Raw genomic sequence first — 21,126 nt, 5'->3', positions numbered from 1 at the left:
AAGAACTTGATGTCCCGGTTAAGAAGGAAAGAGACCATGGTAAACAGCTGGAGGGAGCTGATAGCATGTCACACTGGCTGCATTCTTTGCTAGCCCCTTGAATTGCTCATTTCAAAAAAGGAGAAAACATTTCCTGCCTCAGTGCATAACAGAGGAAGGCAAACTGTCTGGAATGACCTCAGAAGGCTTCAGACTTCAACAGAATTTGCTCAAAGCTTCAATCAACTGAACATTTGCCATACCACTTGGAAAAATGCCTGCATTTAGGAGGAAGAAAGGGAGAAAGCCTCCCCGTGAGAGAGTCTCAACAAGAAATCATTACAACTACTGAAAATATTTTCATCTTTGAGGTGTATGAGTGAGCATATCAGAATTTTTGGTATGTTTCTCCAACGACTCATTCCTAGCCAACTGTATCTTTTTGAAAACAAAGGATCTAATCTACTAATATGTGCAATACCTGGAGAATTTAACATATTCATTCATTGGTCCATAGATATATCTGGAGCATTTGCTGTATTTCTGATACTGATCTAGAAAATGTGGCCTGACTGTGAACCAGGCAGTCAACTGGCCCATCCTTATGAGCTTTCAGACTAGTTCAGTGGTCTTTATCCAGTTTGTGAACCAGAATCACCAGGGTGTTTTCTGGTTTTTGTTGCTTTTTGCTTGTTTTGGGTTTGCTTTTTTTTTAAGACGCAGAGTTACGGGGCGGGGTTGGGGGGTAGGGTGAGGTGGGGGAGTCAGAGAGAGAGGTCTTCCATTCTCTGGTTCACTCTCCAAATGGCAGCAATGGCTGGAGCTGGGCTGATCCAATTTGAAGCCAGGAGCTGCTAAGTCTCTCACGTGGCTGCAGGGGCCCAAGCACTTGGGCCATCTTCCATTGCTTTCCCAGGCATCAGCAGGGAGCTGGATCAAAATTGGAGCAGCTGGGACTTGAACCAGTGCTCATATGGGATGCTGTGCTGCAGGCAGAGGCTTAACCTACTACACCAGAGTGCCAGCTCTACTAGAGGGCTTTTAAAACAGAACACTTCCAAGTCCCTATTTTGCACCAGTTAAGTCAAAGTCACTGGTTTGTAGATGCACAAAATCAAACTGAAAATGAACAATACAGTGTGGTGAACTTAATGACTGAGAAAAATAAGAGCTATTTTGAAAGTCCTCGAAGCATGTTTTAAATGATGATTTATCAATTAGTCTAGAAAACAAAGGGAGCATGGGCATTCTGAACAAAAGTAAAATCCAAAGGCAGGCACATACATTTTTTGGGTAGCACAGTGGTGGTGTTATTGCTGGTGTGAGGTCCAAGGTTCAAGGCCAGTCAGACAATCAAAGAGACTGGATGAGTAGGAGTGAGACAGCAAGAAAACCCCAATTCTCATGCTGAGGAGCCAGTATTTATTCCCAAAACACTTTAACTTTTCAAGCAAGTTTAAGCAAGAAATTCATGTGATATTACTCATTCTTTTAATTCCTTTACACCAGGCCACAGGCATATAAATTTTTGCAGATTTCTAAAAGCAACAAAACAATATAATCTCAAATTGCATCATCTCTTAATGCTGGAGGAAATCAACACTTGATCTGCTACAGCTATCTGTCATCATTGCATTCAAATTCATGCCCAGTAGGTTTATATTTCCTTTCCAGCAGAACCAGCAATTTGTCCTGCTTTAAAGATCTGCCCAAGGGTAAGGCCTGAGTGATGCTGAGGACACATAATGCCCTTGTTCCCAGGAAGAGGAGAAAGCACTGGGGTATGGAAAGAATAATTTGAGCTTTGTGCAAGGCTGCTGGTGGAAGGGAGCACTGACTATTCTGAATTGTTTTTAAAGCATTTTGTCAGTTTGCTTACCAGATAAGGCTAGAATGAGGACCACTTATTTTCCTGGGAAATAATGATAAATTAAACTTGTCTTTGCCTGCTGTGCCTATAACTGCCTCCTGGGTTCCATGAGGCCCCAAAACATGTATTTGTTATTTGTAATTTATTTTTCCACTATTTATAAAATAGTGAGACAGTCCTAACAAATAAGGAAAAAATTCAAGTAGAGTGCCAACTCTTTTGACTTCCATATTTTGATTTGATTTTAAAAACCAATAACTTATTCTATGATCTACATGAAGGATCTATGGAAGTGAGATCCCAGTGGAAAGAAGGGGCCATAAAAGAAGGAGGTACTTTTCTCTGAAAGGAGGAGAGAACTTCCACTTTGCGTATGGCCCTGTCTAAACATTGATGGAATTTGTGCATTCAAAAAGCTTCCATAGTCTTGGAAGCTCATGACAAGAGCCTCGGGTAATCACTGACATCATAAATAAGAGTGTCAATTATTAAATCAACAACAGGACTCATGTGCACTTGCTCCACATGTAGGATTTCTGTCCTTAATGAGTTGTACTATGAGAATTAATGGTAAAACTAGTCTTCAAACAGTACTTTATATATTTGTGTCTTTATGGGTGCAAACTGTTGAAATCTTTACTTAGTATAGAGTTGATCTTCTGTATAAAAAGATAATTGAAAATGAATCTTAATGAAGAATGGGATGGGAGAGAGAGTAGGAGGTAGGACAGTTTGGGGATGGGAGGGCAGATATGAGGGGAAGAACTGGTATATTCCAAAAGTTGTATCTATTTATACATATATATATATATATATGTATAAGTATATATATATATTTATATTTATCAAATAAAAGCTTTCTAAAAAAAACAAGAAAATAACTTATTTTAACCAAATGACCAACATTTTATTCCTGTGCACAAAGAACTCAAAAATTCCGCTGTACCTCCCACATCCCATTAGGTCACAACAGATAATGGCCGCATTGACAAGAACTATTTCCAGTTCCTGTCAAGGGTCATTTCAGAAAGGAAGCTCAAGCTGAAGCCTCACACTATTATTTTTATTTTACAACATTTAAAAATAAATAACAAGTTACTGGCCTCAAGGGTCTTCTTGTTTCTGCAATGACCTTGGGAGAAAGAAGTTTTATGTAGGGGAAGCACCCAGTTGCTCAGATTAAAGAGCCCAAAGACAACAGCTCAGACCTAAATACTAGGGTTCTGGAGCTACTAGTTAGAGACCGGCTTTCCTCCCACTTGGTTTGTTCATGGCCTTGTGTGGTCAATCACAGGAGTTCAATATGGGTATTAGTTCCTTTTTGGGAAACATCAGACAACATAATGCTACACCCAGTGATATAAATACTAATAGCACGGACTGTTTGATGTTTTATACTGTTCTAAACACCAATGCCGTGTGCTCCAAATGTATCCATCTATTCATCTTCTACAATAACCTAATCCTAAGAATCTTACCTGTATTTTGATGACAGGAAAAGGGACACAGCTAGAAAGTGACAAAAGGAATCAGAATCCATTTGTTCATGACATAAAATTGACAGTTTATAACCTGTATGCATGTCTGTCTTTTGGTTACTAACTAGATTTTTCCATACAAATAATTGTGCAAGATTCCTGCGGTGCACATGTGAAAAAGGCACCAAGAAGTGAAATGCTCTCTGAATTGTTACAGACAGTGCCTGTGTTCTAACTGCAAAGACTGAGAATGTTTTCATCTCCAATGAGGATGTAGATACTACCCAGGAGCCAAATGCAGATCACCCAATGTTGCAAAATAATTCAAACATTCATGCCAGGTGGCTCTTTCCAGCCAGGAAAGGGAAATGGAGTATTATTGATGATGCTTTTGTTTTAGATTTGTTAGCCCTGAAGATTGCCTGTTGAAATATTTACTCTTTTCTGTTAACATCCCCAAAGCTACTTGTGACATAGATAGTATAGTCCCATTTAAAGTGACTTTTTGTTTTCTAAATTCTTCCTTCTATTCTAACCTAGAGATTTTTAAAAATTGCAGCATTTCTCATTTTATTGTCCATTTTCTGAATTTTCTAGTTCAAATCAATGTAAGCAATGATCCTTAATAGCCTAAACGAGGATCCTTACTCAAGTGTACGTTTGAGAAAGCAAACGTGTGCTATCAGGGCAGCAGTCTGTCTGGGTTAGGCCTTAGTGCCACTGCTTGTAAGTTACTTGCCCTCTACTTTCCAGAAAATTCTCACATTTTAATACTTGGATATTAATGCCTGCCACAAGGAATTATTGAAAAGATAAAACATGAGATACCAAGGACAAGTATTTGCATTTCCAAAATAAAGGGTAGATATTTTATAAGTGGAATTTAGACCAGTAGTTAAGATGCCTGTGTCCCACATCAGAGTGCCTGGGGCCAATTCCCAGCTCCAGTTCCTGACTCCAACTTCCTGCAGTGGGGATAGCTCAAGTAACTGGGTTCCTGCCACCCACAAGGGAGACCTGGATTGTGTTCCTGGCTCCTAACCCTGGCCTTGGCCCTGGCCCAGCCCCAGTGCTGCAGGCATTTGCATAACAAATCAGCAGAAGGGAGCTCGCTCTCTCTCTGTAAGTCTGCTTCTCAAATTTTTTAAAAAAATTATTAATACAATATTTATAGCCTTATTCCTAAAAAGATGTTTCGAAATTTTAAAGAATACTTTTTAAATAAGCAATATCAAAAATACACTGTACACTAATAAAATCTTCATTGCTACTATATTCAAGAAGTCAATTCCTGATAAAAATTACAAAAAAGAAACAGGTATAGAACTCTTAAAATATAATTAAGAGAATGCAGCCAGTGTCATGGCTCACATGACTAATCCTCCGCCTGCGGTGCTGGCACCCTGGGTTCTAGTCCCGGATGGGGTGCCGGATTCTGTCCCAGTTGCTCCTCTTCCAGTCCAGCTCTCTGCTGTGCCCTGGGAAGGCAGTGGAGGATAGCCCAAGTGCTTGGGCCCTGCACCCGCATGGGAGACCAGGAGGAGGCACTGGCACCTGGCTTCGGATCGGTGCAGCACGCCGGCCGTGGCGGCCATTTTGGGGGTGAGCCAGAGGAAAGGAAGACCTTTCTCTCTGTCTCTGTCTCTGTCTCTCTCTCTCTCTCTCTCACTGTCTAACTCTGCCTGGCAAAGAAACAAAACAAAACAAAACAAAAAAAAAAAAAGAGAGAGAGAGAGAGAGAATGCTATGATTTCCACAAAGACATTTTTATTTCAATTTTTTATTTTATCAGTTCTGACAATTGTGTGTAAAATCCTTTACACAGTAGTCAATGGAGAGGCAGCAAATATTCAGGACATTAAACTGACCTAGACCATGAATTCCTTGGGGGTGAAAAGGCTGAACGGTATAGTGCTCTTTTCTTTTCTTTTTTTTTTTCTTTTTTTTTTTTTTTTGGCCAGGCAGAGTTAGTGAGAGAGACAGAGAGTTATAGACAGTGAGAGAGAGACAGAGAGAAAGGTCTTCCTTCCATTGGTTCACTCCCCTAATGACCACCACGACTGGCGCTGTGCCAATTCGAAGTCAGGAGCCAGGTGCTTTCTCCCGGTCTCCCACGTGGGTGCAGGGACCCAAGCACTTGGGCCATCCTCCGCTGCCCTCCCGGGCCACAGCTGGACTGGAAGAGGAGCAAACCGGGACTAGTACCCGGCACACCAACCGGGACTAGAACCCCGGGGTGCCGGTGCCACAGGCGGAGGATTAACCAAGTGAGCCACAGCACAGGCCAGTATAGGGCTCTTGACAGATGTTTTGGAATCACACTAGAGTTTGGATTCTGGATATCACATATAAAGTGGTCTGATGTTCCTGAACCATTTCCTTATCCATTTGCTGTCCATATACTGCCCATTGCCAGCAATAAATACAATGAGAGTAATGGGCACGCACACACAGGAGGAGCTCAATAAATGCATTTCTTCATCTCATCTCCCTGTCTTTGTATACTAGTATTTGCACTTACTAAGTTAATTAAATGAAAGCAATGTTGTTATCTTAATTGTGCTGTAAAATACTTCACAAAGCCACCTAAGCACATTGGCCTTTTTCTGTCAGTAGGAAGATATGTCTCTTCTCACCTCATTCTCACATAGGCCTGTGGGTACAGATATTTACACATCACATGGAGAAACATATCACACATGTGTGCTGACATGTGAGTCACTCAAGCTGGTTCTAGTTCATCACAATGCATGGCGTCAGGCAGTAACACTGTAAGCATAGTTTTGTTCAGAGTTCCCCAATGCCCAAATTTCCTCAAAGTGACAGGTTAGCAAGCATTTTCAGGGTTGCAGTGGAAACTATACAAGTTTTCCAGTGAGCACACATTTAGCCAGAAAACAAGAAGCCTGTATCCAATATGCAGCTCAGAAGACACTATGACATCCTCCGGAGGCCAATAACATGACTCCCACCAGAAACATAGTAATAATGAAATTAAGAAAACAGATCTACCCTGGTATTCAGCCAATGTATAAGAATCTCCAAATTTCCTAGGTTAGTCTAAACTCATTCTTCTGTCAATGGGAAAAATAGGAAAAAAATAGTAAATTCTTTAATATCCTGCTCAGACAGATTTTATGGTGACAAAGTTCAAACCATTCCAACAGGAAAGAAGCAGAAAAATAAATCAAGAAACATAATTTTCAATGATGTAATTATTTATTTATTCTTCAATTTCCTGATCTACTGTTATACTGGGAACCATAGCAGGTCATTTATTTTCCTGCAATTTTGAATGTATGAATCTTGTTTGGTTGCTAGATAACTGCTTTTATTTATTAATTTCCAATCTCAGGTCTTTAGTAATACATATTTTTTTTTACTAATGAAGAGCCCCTTCCTACTCACCATCTCCCCACCCCACCCAACACACACACATGCATTGGAACTTTTATACCACGAGGCTATTAATGGACAGATGGGCCCCATTTTATGAGACTCTGATGTCGAACTGATGATGTTGACCCACTGCTCTTGCATATTACACTGGTAAATACATGAAGTGGAAATCTTGGGATCATAGCTAAAACATTACAAGGTAAAAACTTCATGTGCTTCAATTAGAAATTGTTCTGTGTGGGTCATAGTTTCCACGTGCAAGATTTTTTGAGTTCCAGTTTCTCTGAGGTTTGATTCAGAATACTAAAATGTTTGCACAGAAAGCTGCTTTGACATTTTCCCCTTTCAGTTTCACAACCAAAACAGAATTTACACTGTGGAGCATATCAAGTCTTCCCCTTCACGATAAACAAACTCCAACAGTTGACAATGAGATCTACACCAGACAGTGCAAACTGTAACTTTATTCAAGTTGAACATACTTAAAAGTGAATTAAAAGTATAACTGAACAGCTCCAGAGGTGTTTAAAAAAAATACTGCTTATCCATTAATGGAAAACCGTCCCAGGTCACAAGGTATTTTATTCCAAAGAGCAAGGGCTTGAACACTACGCCTCCCTTTTGTGGACAGAGGTCATCTAAGAGCAGGGTTGACAAAGTTAACAGGGAAAGTCTACACTGTGATTTTCTACACTGCAAATAATTCAGCAGAGAGACTGAGCTTATCTTACAATAACTCCATTAACTTTAAAAACAGCAAAAATGATTTTTAAGAAACAGTTAAGGCCTGCGCTGCAGCTCAATAGGCTAATCCTCCGCCTTGCAGCGCCGGCACCCCAGGTTCTAGTCCCGATCGGGGCGCCACATTCTGTCCCGGTTGTCCCTCTTCCAGGTTAGCTCTCTGCTGTGGCCCGAGAGTGCAGTGGAGGATGGCCCAAGTGCTTGGGCCCTGCACCCCATGGGAGACCAGGAGAAGCACCTGGCTCCTGGCTTTGGATCAGCGTGGTGCACCGGCCGCAGTGCACCGGCCGTGGCGGCCATTGGAGGGTGAACCAACGGCAAAGGAAGACCTTTCTCTCTGTCTCTCTCTCACTGTCCACTCTGCCTGTCAAAAAAGGAAGAAAAAAAAAGAAGAAGAAGAAGAAACAGTCAAGTGAAAATAGAGTACCTCACATATTCAAGCTGGTTTCAGAAATTTGATTTTGGAGCACACCTATGTTCACATTTCTTGGAGCTTTTCAAAGACTGCCTCAGTTTTCTTTTGTTTCACAAAAAAGTCACTCAAACTTTTTTTTAAAGTTCTTAGCCAATTTATAATCCATTCTTGCAGATCAGCAACATGCTCTGGGTTCAGCTGGGCATTTCTGAACAGAGCTAGACTCACCCAAGAATCTGCAACCAGTCTCTCAGGAGCTGGCTGATCAAGGGATGTAGGGGCAGAGCAGTTACTGCCCCCTCCAAACATGTCCACACTTTAATCTCTGGAACCTGACACAGTAAAGGGTAATTACAACTGCAGATGGAACTGCAGTTGCTAATAAGTTGACCTTAAATAAAGACTTCCTTCTGTTACATGGGTGAGCTCAGTGGAATAACAAGAGTCTTCAAAAGTCCAAAAGGGAATCAAAAGAGAGCCCAGGGATGTGATGTGATAAGGATTCCACCTACTGCTGCTAGATTTGAAGATGGAAGTAGCATCCATAAATCGAGGGATGAAGGCAGCCTAGAGAAGACAGAAAAGGTAAGGAAAAGAATTCTCCCCGCCACAGCCTCCAGGAAAGAACACTGATTTTATAGTCCAGTGAGATCTGTGTTGGACTTCTGATCTATAGCACTGTTACATAACAAATTGGGATCATTTTAAGCTCCAAAATGTATGATCATTTTATGTTACAGCAGCTACAGAGAACTAACACAGATGATCTCATCTGGAGCACTTTCCCTCAGCTCCACATGGTCACTCATTCCCATGCAGGCAGCTTGGAGACTGTTCGCATGAAAAACTGGGCAAAATTCCATGACAGCAAGGTGGAGTTCAGGGTCTGTTGCTAACTAAGCCTAGACTTGGCAGATTATCATTTTTGACATATTCTACCAGTGGCAATACACTGAGATGGAAGGAGTAGAGAAATAAACCCCATCTCTGAGAGCAGTTGCAAAGCAGTTCCAAAAAAAGGGGGTGGGAATAATGAGTCTAGTTTTTGCAAACAATCTACCACAAAATTAAAACTTTCACATCTCACTTTTGTAATTTTTTAGTAATTGGGTTTAAAATCTGGACAATGAGGTTATCTTGAAAACTGAATAGCATGTTGTCTACTTTGAAAAAAAAAATTATTATTTTTGAATTCCTGTACTATTTAGCTTTCTCTAAAGGGCAGACCAATTTCTCCATTTAAATGAAATTAAAATTGCTCAAGGTGTCCAGGTTATCTGGCCATCTAAAGCAATAATAACCAAAAGCAACATCATGGGGGTCACATATATAATTTAGAACTTAAAAAAGTAAAAAATAAACAGTTGAAATAAATTTTAACAGCATATCTATTTAACCAAATGTGTCTAAACCTTGCCATTCAGCATGTATTTAATATAAAAATACTGGTGAGATATTTGATTTTCATTTTTCTCATGTTCAGTCTTAAAACCCAGCATAGATTCTTATGCTTCTTAATGATCTGAAGTAGCCTCATTCACGTGCCCTATTGTCCCAGGTGTCTAGTGACCAGTATATATTTAAAGATTTCAAGAGAAGCCATAAGGAAAGTTATAAAGTGCTGAAAGTTAGTCCTTCGTGTTCCTTTTTGGTCCTTTCCCCACTAGGACATCCACCTACTTCCCTTTTCAGGGCCCACCAGTGACATGCTGCCCATACGTGGGCCATGAAATTGCATACCACACAGCTGGAATACATTCTGGTTTAGACACTTTAGGTTTGAAGCCCAAACTGCCATTTAGTAGACTTTGTAACACAACATAAGCTTCAGATTTCTCATGAATACCAATTTTGCTATTCATCTTAAAATTTTTATAAAGTTCAAGTGCAATATGTAAAGAAGATATTTAACACAATGATTAGCATCGTAAGGGCACTGTGGAAAAAAAAAAAAAAACTACCATTAGTTTTGTTCTTTAAGTCCTGACTGCCAGGAGAAAACAATGGCCAGCTTTAAAATTGCATTGCTTTTAGAGTTCTGGGCCATTCACAGGCTGGAGAAGGTGTTACTTCCAGGGAGCCAAATGAGTTAGGGATACAAACAAACAGTGGAGAAAAAGTTGGCTGGAGAGCAACATCTCCTGGGAAAGTCCTTATATTTTGATTCTTCTATCCTTCTGATATCATGCAAGGAAAATTTAAAAATCTTATTTCAAACATTCACTCAAGATAGAATAATCTCCAGCCCTTTTCATTGTGAAGATTTATTTTTTATTCTGAGTTTGGAGTGAACCATAAATTTCATTTACATTTTCTTTTAAACTAAGAAGCATACTGATTTACCAAAACTGAGTAAACTACAATCTGACTAAGGATGAAAACAAAAATCAGGACAAAAGGACAGATTCATGGATAAGTGACTGTTGTCCTAAACCGACAGTTTTTCCTACAAGGTAGACAAATCTAAATACAGTTACATGATCCCAGCCTAGATCATACTGTCCCAGTGAATCACTGCCCACTCAAGTGAACAAAAATATACAATTATTAACTTCCCAGAAATTGAATATAATGTTGGAAAATTAAAAAAATTGTTCCTTTTGTGAGTCAGTCAGGGTGTTCTGTGCTATTTCCAAGATACACAGAAGCAATTGCAAATGTAATGTCTTTGATCATCGGCCCATGTGATTGGGCACCATACAGGTATCTGACAAATGTGACAGTGGGGCAAAATAGTAAGTGGGCAAGGCATATTCATGAACTAACTGGGTATCTTACCAGACACTAGAATATCTAACTTACTTGATGCCTTAGTCTCCTTGGGATGCTCTAACAAAGTACCAAACAATTGATTGCTATTCCCGGATTCTGCTGGATTGCAGCTCCATAGCTTCAGTCTCTGCCTTTCTCACCACATAGTATCCTCTCTGTGCATCTATCTGTGTTTTCACTTGGCCATCTTCTCATAAGGACATTGAACATATTGGATTAGGATCCCACTCTACTCAAATATGAGTTCCTCTTAACTAATTCCTTCTGTGGACTTTTTAATAAATAAGGTCACATTTTGAGGTACTAGGGGTTGGCACTTCTACATATTTGGAGATTGGTTGGGGAGGGGAGGAGGAATCTACAATAGTTGAAACCACTGGGATATAAATTAATGGTTGAGAGGCAATGAGGTGGAGTGGTTAAAGACATGAACTGTTGAATCTTATCAACTTGGAAGAAGCCATTTAAATTCAAATCCTTCCTTTGTTGATTAGCAGAGTGACCTCCTATAAGCTTCTAACTTCAGATGCCTTAGGAGTTAATGTCTAATTACATGATGATAGTAACAGTAGTGCTTAATTTACAGGACTATGATGAGAATTGATTTAATAAAGTGCCAAGTTAAAGCCCATTATACAGGAATACTATAAGAGTGATTGGTAATCATTATTTTTCCTGGTGTGTTACAGCTATTCTTATCCAAATTTGAAGTTCTAGTCTTCATAGAGGTAGCTATGCTACTATTCTGTTATGTTTTAGTTTTGGTATTGAGGGTATAGTTCTTGTTCTTTCACAATTAAACAACTCTGCTATCACCCTAAGGGCATGTAAACGGATAAACTTTTGGAAGAGGAATTTGACAACACATATCAAATGTCTTAAAAACATATTTATAGTGTCTAATCCAGCCATTTTATTATAGAAAACATTTATTTAACAAATATAAATTTTAAAAGTACAACTTTTGGATTATAGCGGCTTTTGCTCCATAACCTCCCTCCTACTCAAAAACCATCCCATCTCCTACACCCTCTCCCATTCCATTCTTCATTACGATTCATTTTTAATTATCTTTATATACAGAAGATCAACTCTACACTGAGTAAAGCTTTCAGCAGTTTTCACCCACACAGAAACACAAAGTATAAAGTACTGTTTGAAGATTAGTTTTACCGTAAATTTGCATAGTACAATACATTAAGGACAGAGGTCCTACATGGGGAGCAAGTGCACAGTGACTCCCGTTGTTGATTTAACAATTGACACTCTTATTTATGACATCAGTAATTACCTGAGGCTCTTGCCATAAGCTGACAAGGCTATGGAAGCCTCTTGAGTTCACAAACTCTGACCTTATTTAGACAAGGCCATGATCAAAGTGGAAGTTCTCTCCTCCCTTCAGAGAAAGGTACTTCCTTCTTTGATGGCCCATTCTTTCCACCAGGATCTCACTCACAGATATCTTTCATTTAGGTCATTTTTTGCCACTGTGTCTTGTCTTTCCATGCCTGAGATACTCTCATGGGCTTTTTAGCCAGATCCAAATGACTTAAGGGCTGATTCTGAGGCCAGAGTGCTGTTTAGGGCATTTGTCATTCTATGAGTCTGCTGTGTATCCTGTTCCCATGTTAGGTCGTTCCCTCCTTCTTAATTCTGTCAATTATTATTAGTAGAGACTTGTATTTTTTATGTGATCCCTTTGACACTTAATCCTACCTTTATGATCAGTTATAAACTTAAACTGATCACTTTAACTAGTAAGGTCAGCCATTTTATTTCTAAGAATTTATTCTAAATAAAAAACCGAAGATGACAGAAAATGCTCTGCTACATGGGTCATGGGTTCTTGTTTTCTGTTTATTACCAAAATCATATTTAAAATAACAAAAAGTTAAAAATATTATTTTTGCAGAAATTAATTAGTTTCTTGATAGCATGGTGGATTAATGTAATGAAATAATACTTGATAGCTAAAATTTGTGTTGGATATCATCTTTTAAGAAGAAAATATATTCACTATATATTATGGAATAAAATGAGGACAAAACACAGCACTGTAAATAAATTTTCTGCAATGATGAAAATGTTCTATATCCATGATATCTGATGGAACAAGGACAGAAACCTCAGCCATTCTAGTTCATTGCCCAAAAGACAGATAAAATTGGAATTTATCTCTTGTCCCTGAAATTCAATTTGGTCTCACACCCTATTGTCTCTTCCCACCACACCTCCACATTCTTCCCCAGGTTTGGAAGCCTGATTTATTTTCTATGAATAAATTCGGTCTCCTCTCCATTATGCGCCCCTTTTTCTGACAATATACAAAATGGTAGTCCCTGGCCACAGGTGAAAACTGGAGTGTTGAAATGGGATTCTATAACTAAGGAAATTAATTTTTATTTCTTGTCATTAACTCAAATTTAAACAGATGTGGCTCCTCACTATGGTAACCATAACAATGGTCTGTAGTATCATTTGATTATTGATTTCTCTTTCCTTTCTTTTTTTTTTCTTTTCTTTTCTTTTTTTTTTTTTTTTTTTTTTGACAGGCAGAGTGAATAGTGAGAGAGAGAGAGAGAGAGAGAGAGAGAGAGAGAGAGAAAGGTCTTCCTTTTGCCGTTGGTTCACTCTCCAATGGCTGCTGCGGCCAGCGTACTACAGCCAGCACACTGAGCTGATCCGAAGCCAGGAGCCAGGTGCTTCTCCTGGTCTCCCATGGGGTGCAGGGCCCAAGCACTTGGGCCATCCTCCACTGTACTCCCTGGCCATAGCAGAGAGCTGGCCTGGAAGAGGGGCAACTGGGACAGAATCCAGCGCCCCAACCAGGACTAGAACCCGGGGTGCTGGCTCCGCAAGGCGGAGGATTAGCCTATTGAGCCACGGCGCCGGCCTCTCTTTCCTTTCTAAAATGTCTCCCTCTCCTGTGTCCCTCCCTCTGTATCTACTTCACAGGTAATGTTCACTCATTATTCTATTTTATCACTCAGTATTATCTTCTTTGGGGACATAACTAACCCAATGAATGAAGTTATTTCAAGGCATAATGAGGCTTAATATACCACAGATTGAGTATCCTTTATCCATACTATTTGGGACCAACAGTATTTCTGATTTCAAACTTTTTTCCAATTTTGGAATATTTGCATACTAATGGTGAGATTTTGGGGGTACAGAATTGAAGTCTAAATAAAAAATTCACTTATTTTCAGGCACCTTATATAAACAAGCTGAAGATAATTTTTTATGCAATATTTTTAACATGCCTGCATTTAGACTGTAACCTGTCACATGAGATTAGGTGTGGAATTTTCCACTTGCGACATCATGTTGGTGCTCAAAATGTTTTGTATTTTGGAGTGGACACTTAACTTACGATTTAAGATGCCCATGTTCCACAGGGGCGTACCTGGGTTCAGTTTCTGACTCTCACTCCTGATTCCAGCTTCCTGCCAATGCAGAACCTTGGAAACAGAAGTGATAATACAAGCAAATGGGTTTCTGCCACCCATGTGGGAGACTTGGATTGTGTTCCTATTTTGGCCGTGGCCCAGGCTTGGCTGTTACTAGCATTTGTGAAGTGAACAAGCAGATAGGAGCTCTGCCTCTGTGTGTGTGTCTGTCTCTCTCTGTCTTTGCCCCTCATATACATTCTTAAAAATATTTCAGATTTTGAAACACTTCATATTTTGAATTTTCAGATTAGGGAAGCTCAACTTGTAGTACTTGTATCAGTATTTAGAATTTGACCTCCTGCTAAAATAGTCTCATGGTAATTTCATGTATTAAACTAAACGCAGGGGTAATAAATTGTTAGTTTTGATCATATAATAGCAGACTTTCTATAATCACAGTTGGAAACATTCAGTATTGCTTTAGAGACAAGTTACTTGACTTCTTTAATAAGGATGATGAAGTATTGAACTATAGTCAAAGGTTGGAGCAACTGCACATTTGCTTAGTTTATTAGCTCTAATATTTTACTATTGATTCTTTAGGATTTTCTTTATACAGGATCATGTCATCTTTGAAAAAAAGTCAGTTTTACAACTTTACTTCCAGTATGGATCCTTTTGTTTCTTTTTCTTGTCTAATTGCTCTGGATAGGATTTCCAGAACAGTGTTGAATAGCAGTGGTAAAGTTGGGGAGTCTGTTCTGTTCTTAATGTAATGAGTAAAGTTTTCAGTCTTTTACCACTGAGTATGATGTTAGTTGATTTTGGCTTTTGTCAATAAATTCCCTTTAATGTGTTGAGAAAGTTCTCTTCCAGTCTTATATTTTGAGAGTTTTATAATAAAAGGATGTCAGACTTTGTCACGGTGAATGATTTCCAGATCATTAACATCCTGTAAACAGTACCTAGCATTTAGTTTTGCACAGTCAGTAATTTACTAAGTGTTTGCTGAGTTAAACCGATTTGAAAACAGCAAACACCAAAAACCTGGAATTGTGTGTCAAGAGACATTCTTTGAATAAATTATCCTCAGAGATTTATTTGCAAAAGTTGGATTTTGTTCCCTTTCCACACAAGCCATATAATTCACATAAAAGTAAGAACAAATCTCTTACACAAAATATATTTTAAAAAATTAAAATGGTTAACTCCAACACCTAGTACCATTAGTAAACAGAGTTGTCTAGGAACACTCCTGAATTCTAACAGACTCAAAGTGGCAAGGGGGAAGACAAAGCCTCTAGCCGAAGCCTCCTGTAAAAGCCTCAGTAGCCTATGTAGAAGACTCCTCGGCCAGCGCTGCAGCTCAATAGGCTAATCCTCCGCCTTGCAGCGCCGGCACCCTGGGTTCTAGTCCCAGTCGGGGTGTCGGTTTCTGTCCCGGTTGCTCCCCTTCCAAGCCAGCTCTCTGCTGTGGCCAGGGAGTGCAGTGGAGGATGGCCCAAGTGCTTGGGCCCTGCACCCCATGGGAGACCAGGAGAAGCACCTGGCTCCTGCCTTCGGATCAGCTCACTGCACCGGCCACAGCGCGGCGGCCGCGGCAGCCATTGGAGGGTGAACCAACGGCAAAGGAAGACCTTTCTCTCTGTCTCTCCCTCTCTCACTGTCCACTCAGCCTGCCAAAAAAAAAAAAGACTCCTCAACTGCTTGATGTCAGATTTGATCATCTGAGGGTCTCCTCTCAGTAGATCACATGACATATATTTTTAAAATCTATCAGCATCAAGTAGCATTTTGCAGAGGGACTCTGTGGCTTGTACCAGAAGTCTATAGTTTTCCTCCCCAGTACATCTGTGGCATCTCTTGCGAGGTATGATGGCCCCAGGTATGTGATGTTCCTTTCAGGCATCCTAATTGGATCTTGCTAATGAAAAAAAAAAAATCCACAAGGAACATGCAGTACAAAATAATATTTGTCACTGATGTGGTAGAAATAGAAAATTACACAAACAATTTGGGAATTATAGGTTCATCACCACTGGAGTAAAAGTTATAGACCATTTCTCACCCTCAATTATCCACTGGTTCCCTGTTGTGCTTGAGCCAAATACTTGGTTTCCTTGCATGCTTCTCTGACTTCTACTCACCACGAATGAATGCTAAAGAATGCCAGCCAGGAATGACACTGGCCAGGTTCTTGGTGAATACCTTTGAGGGCAATAATATATGTTTACATGTAACTCATAATTAATCATTAAACTTCCTTTTGAAAAATAAAAACACATTTGGGGGTATATTTTACTGTCTGGGGGGGCAAGAAATGACAGGATGGGAAGAGAGAAGAAGCAAGTATGGTGGGGGTGATTAAAAACATTTGACTTGGCTCAAAATAAAAGTACATATTTCACACATATTTTTAAACCAGCCCCAGAAGACAGGCTGACTTCGAACACACTGAACAGGAAGCCATTTACTGCTGGAATGCTTGCCGAGCCCATCCAAAACACACATGCTCTTAATACCTCTGGGCTATCTAAAAAGGGTTGGGGTGAAAATATTTAATTTATATGTGCAATCCTGCTTCCTGTTTTATTTTTCTCCTCATTGCCAACTATGTTTTTCAAACTTTGTGAAAAATGATAGGAAACCTATTTCAGTTTCCCCTCACCCATTATTGACCCAGCTGTACATTCTACCTCGATTTATAGCTCATGCCTGGCTTGAAGACCAAAGAAAGAAAGAAAGGTAAAGACGGATATGAAACTTGCATTGGTTACTGTGGCTAAGAAGGAATCTGGGTGGAGAAAAGCTTGCCCTGGTGTTGATATCAAGGGAAGAGGGTGTGGAACAGGGGCTTGCCTTAGCTCTCAGAATGTGTGCATTCAGTAGCATGCATTCCACAAAGGGCAAAAGGAAGGGTATAGAGAAAAGAGGGGAAGAGAAAGAATTTTCTAAGTATCAAATGAGTGACTGGAGATACCTGAATCTTCTTTAAAGTCAAAGGAACAGTCTTGGTTATCAAAAGGAATTTTAAATATCTTAGAAGAAAAAAGAGAAAGTTCCAAATGATTACAAATTAGAATTCAAGCATAATATTTTCTAAAGCTTTATTTAATGACATTAGAGTGCATTATACTTGTTATTACATGGAAGGTATGCTTTTAAAATGAAATAAATTCCAGATGGGTGTACTTTATATAGCATACTTGTTACTCTTATTAGCATATTTTGCTTTCTTGAGAATGCTGAGTCAATGTGCAATGAAATATTTGAAGGAAAATCTAAGACCAGGTGGAAATCCAGCAAGTTTGAAGTTCAGATTTCAAAATTCTTGAAATCAATTTGATTTCCCCAGAAAGCTTACCCCACCCTACAGACAGCCATCATATGAAAGGCTTTTTATTGACCAATTTTTTTTAAAATACTTCAAGAGAAGGGGGGAATATCTGCAAATTTTTTAACTCAAATAAGTGCCCACATTTCAACATTGCCTCTCGAAGCTGTGTTTCAATTTCATGTCAGACTCACATTCTAACTGGAATGCCATTTTGGGCAAATCCATCTGTTGTCATGGGCTCTACAATACTTTCATGTCAGGTAACTGGTTTTCCTTGAACTTTTGTTGGAAGTTTTTAAGGCAAGGCAAAAAACTTTCATATTGTTGTGAAAATATTCTTTTTTTACTTTTATTTAATGAATATAAATTTCCAAAGTACAGCTTATGGGTTACAATAGCTTTTTCCCCTCCATAACTTCCCTGCCACTCACACCCCTCCCTTCTTCCGCTCCCTCTCCCCGTCCATTCACATTAAGATTCATTTTCAATTCTCTTTATGTACAGAAGATCAATTTAGCATATATTAAGTAAAGCTTTCAACAGTTTGCACCCACACAGAAACACAAAGTGTAAAATACTCTTTCAGTACTAGTTATAGCATTGAATCACAATGTACAGCACATTAAGGACAGAGATCCTACATGAGGAGTTAAGTGCACAGTGACTCCTGTTGTTGACTTAACAAATTGACACTCTTGTTTATGGCCTCAGTAATCACCCTAGGCTCTTGTCGTGAGTTGCCAAGGCTATGGAGGCCTTTTGAGTTTGCTGACTCTGATCATATTTAGACAAGGTCATAGTCAAAGTGGAAGTTCTCTCCTCCCTTCAGAGAAAGGTACCTCCTTCTTTGATGACCTGTTCTTTCCACTGGGATCTCACTTGCAGAGATCTTTCATTTAGGTCATTTTTTTTTTGACAGAGTGTCTTCACTTTCCATGCCTGAAATACTCTCATGGGCTTTTTAGCCAGATCCAAATGCCTTAAGGGCTGATTCTGAGGCCAGAGTGCTGTTTAGGACATCTGCCATTCTATGAGTCTGCTGTGTATCCCACTTCCCATGTTGGATCGTTCTCTCCCTTTTTCATTCTATCAGTAAGTACTTGCAGACACTAGTCTTGTTTATGTGTTCCCTATGACTCTTAGTCCTATCATTATGATCAATTGTGAACAGAAATTGATCACTTTGACTAGTGAGATGGCATCAACTTTATAATAATGCAGTGTATTATATCCTTTGTCAAATCAGCCCTCAAAGCTTATAAGCAATACATGTGATAAAAATCTATTTGCCTTGCTACTAACCTACAAGTTCTGCGTGGCCACAGATGTACATTATCCTGTGCATTGCATTTAACATTAAATTACCAATTCTTGCTGTAACATATTTCTGCCATTTTTCATATATTTTTAACATGAACTAGAGTGTATTATGAGGCTTGCTATCCTGACCTAGCTGTGTGCCAACTGTGGATAATAATTGTTAAGGCTGCTGCTATAAAGCTCCCAGGATTAAGTTTCACATAAACTTGGATCACCTGTAATAATGAGCTATTTTAATATTGTATTGAATCACCTGTGAATTGTGCCAACCAGTGGTGTGGAAAAGAGGTTGACAGCAGTCTTTGATGATTTCTATGTTTTTTTTCTTTTTTTTTTTTTTTGACAGGCAGAGTTAGACAGTGAGAGAGAGAGAGAGAGAGACAGACAGAGAGAAAGGTCTTCCTTCCGTTGGTTCACCCTGAAATGGCTGCTACAGCTGGCGCGCTGCGCCGATCCGAAGCCAGGAGCCAGATGCCTCCTCCTGCTCTCCCATGTGGGTGCAGGGTCCAAGCACTTGGGCCATCTTCCACTGCCTTCCCAGGCCACAGCAGAGAGCTGGACTGGAAGAGGAGCAACCGGGACTAGAACCCGGCACCCATATGGGATGCCGGCACCGGCCAACTTCTATGTTATAAATATATACTGCCCTTACAATCAATTTCAAGGTTCCAAATTGATGTCACTGAGAACAGGGCCAGGCTGGATCTAGCACACCACTCAAATCAGCCCAGCCCAGCCCAACAGCATGTGCAGAAGGATAGATTCACCCCTCCCACGTATACATGGTTCCAGGCACCTCACATTCTATGTCTACTGACCAAAAATGCTGAAGCCTGAGTCACCAGGATCAACTTTGGCTGAGCAGGTTTTCAGATCTACTTTGGAGAGTCCAGTTGGCCTTTGGTACAAATGAGTTTTGAAATCCAATCCTGATTAAATGAACTTTTTGTAGATCTCTCAAACATGGTAGTACAGAATAAATGTTAGCTATGGATATTTTTAGTGATATTGTTTTTACTTCAAACATAGGATCTTACAACCAGACTACTAAATGATTTCCTTCCTATCACTTTGTCTCCGTGCAATCCACACAGCAACAGAAGTGATCCTTTTTTTTTTTTAAAGATTTATTTACTTACTTGAAAGTCAGAGTTACACAGAGAGAGAAGGAGAGGCAGCGAGAGAGAGAGAGAGAGAGAGGTCTTCCATCTGCTGGTTCACTCCCCAGATGGCTGCATCGGCCAGAGCTGCACTGCTCTGAAGCCAGGAGCCAGGAGCTTCCTCCGGGTCTCCCACACGGGTGCAGGGGCCCAAGCACTTGGGTCATCTTCTACTGCTTTCCCAGACCATAGCAGAGAGTTGGATCAGAAGAGGAGCAGGCAGGTCTTGAACTGGCACCCATATGGTATACTGGCACTGCAGGCTGAGGCTTTACCCACTATGCCACAGCGCCGGTCCCAGAAGTGATCCTTCTAAAACCTGAATCTGATAAAGGTCTTAGATTGCAAATTTGCCAAAGATTTCCAACCTTTCCCACCAAACAGAAGTAGAATACCAATTTCTCTCCCAAACCTAGAAAGACCTGCAAGATCTGGCCCCTGCCTAACTTTTTAACCGTCTTTCTGATCCTTAGCTCAAACTTCTAACTTCCATAATATCTTTATTCTTGTTCTTCTTCCCCCAAAGTGACAATGGCTTTTTCAAAGTCATCAGATCTTGGATTAAATGGCACCACTTCACAGAGGTCTTCCCTGATGACCTAATTTAGATAACCATCAAATCACTTTTTTTTTATTTGTATGTATCTCATAAATACAACATTAGGAACATAGTAATTCTTCCCACTGTACCCACCCTCCCACCCATTCCCCCTTCCTCTTCCTCCTCCTTCTTCTGTTTAGTCCTAGAAAGAAAAATAAATATAAAGAAAGAAAAAAAGGAAGAATGGAATAAAAAAAACTAAGAGAACTGTTTCTCAAAAGTCTAGACAAGGGCTGTTCTGTTGTTGCTTCTCAAAGGTGATTTCGCTCCCCGCCCCCTTTCTCTTTTCCCTTCCTTCCTCCTCTTCTTTTTTTAGAAACTTAATTGTCCTTAAAAAAGAACCCAAGGATGATACATCTTTTGTGAGCTCTTAGACATAACTATAACTTATGAGACATAATGATACCCCCATTTAATACACTAAAAGGAAGTGATTCTTGAGAACAAGATTGACTATTAAGTTTCATGGTACAACTCTTTAGGGACAGAGGTCCTGCATGGGAAGTCGGTGCACAGTGACTCTTATTGTTTATTTAACAAATAACACTCTTATGTATGACATCAGTAATCACCTACACTTTTGGATCCACTAGCTCGACAAATCACTTTCTATTAACTCATTTTAATCCTCTGTGGAGCAGTTTCATCCTTATCTGTGG

General features: G+C 39.8%; 1 long non-coding RNA gene across 2 annotated transcripts in view; it reads left to right on the top strand.

Annotated features, from left to right (window-relative positions):
* Nucleotides 1-1,572: 1,572 nt before the first annotated feature.
* Nucleotides 1,573-21,126, top strand: part of LOC133756195 (uncharacterized) — a 53,781-nt gene continuing 34,227 nt past the window's right edge. The window contains exon 1 of one of the 2 annotated variants that reach the window (XR_009865524.1): nt 1,573-1,760. This is a non-coding gene — a long non-coding RNA (uncharacterized LOC133756195). The remainder of the gene's footprint in view (nt 1,761-21,126) is intronic. The other variant, XR_009865523.1, reaches the window with a different exon arrangement.

Source organism: Lepus europaeus, chromosome 3 (assembly GCF_033115175.1).
Source record: "Lepus europaeus isolate LE1 chromosome 3, mLepTim1.pri, whole genome shotgun sequence".
Lineage (NCBI taxonomy): Eukaryota > Metazoa > Chordata > Mammalia > Lagomorpha > Leporidae > Lepus > Lepus europaeus.
This window is presented reverse-complemented; position numbering and strand designations above follow the sequence as displayed.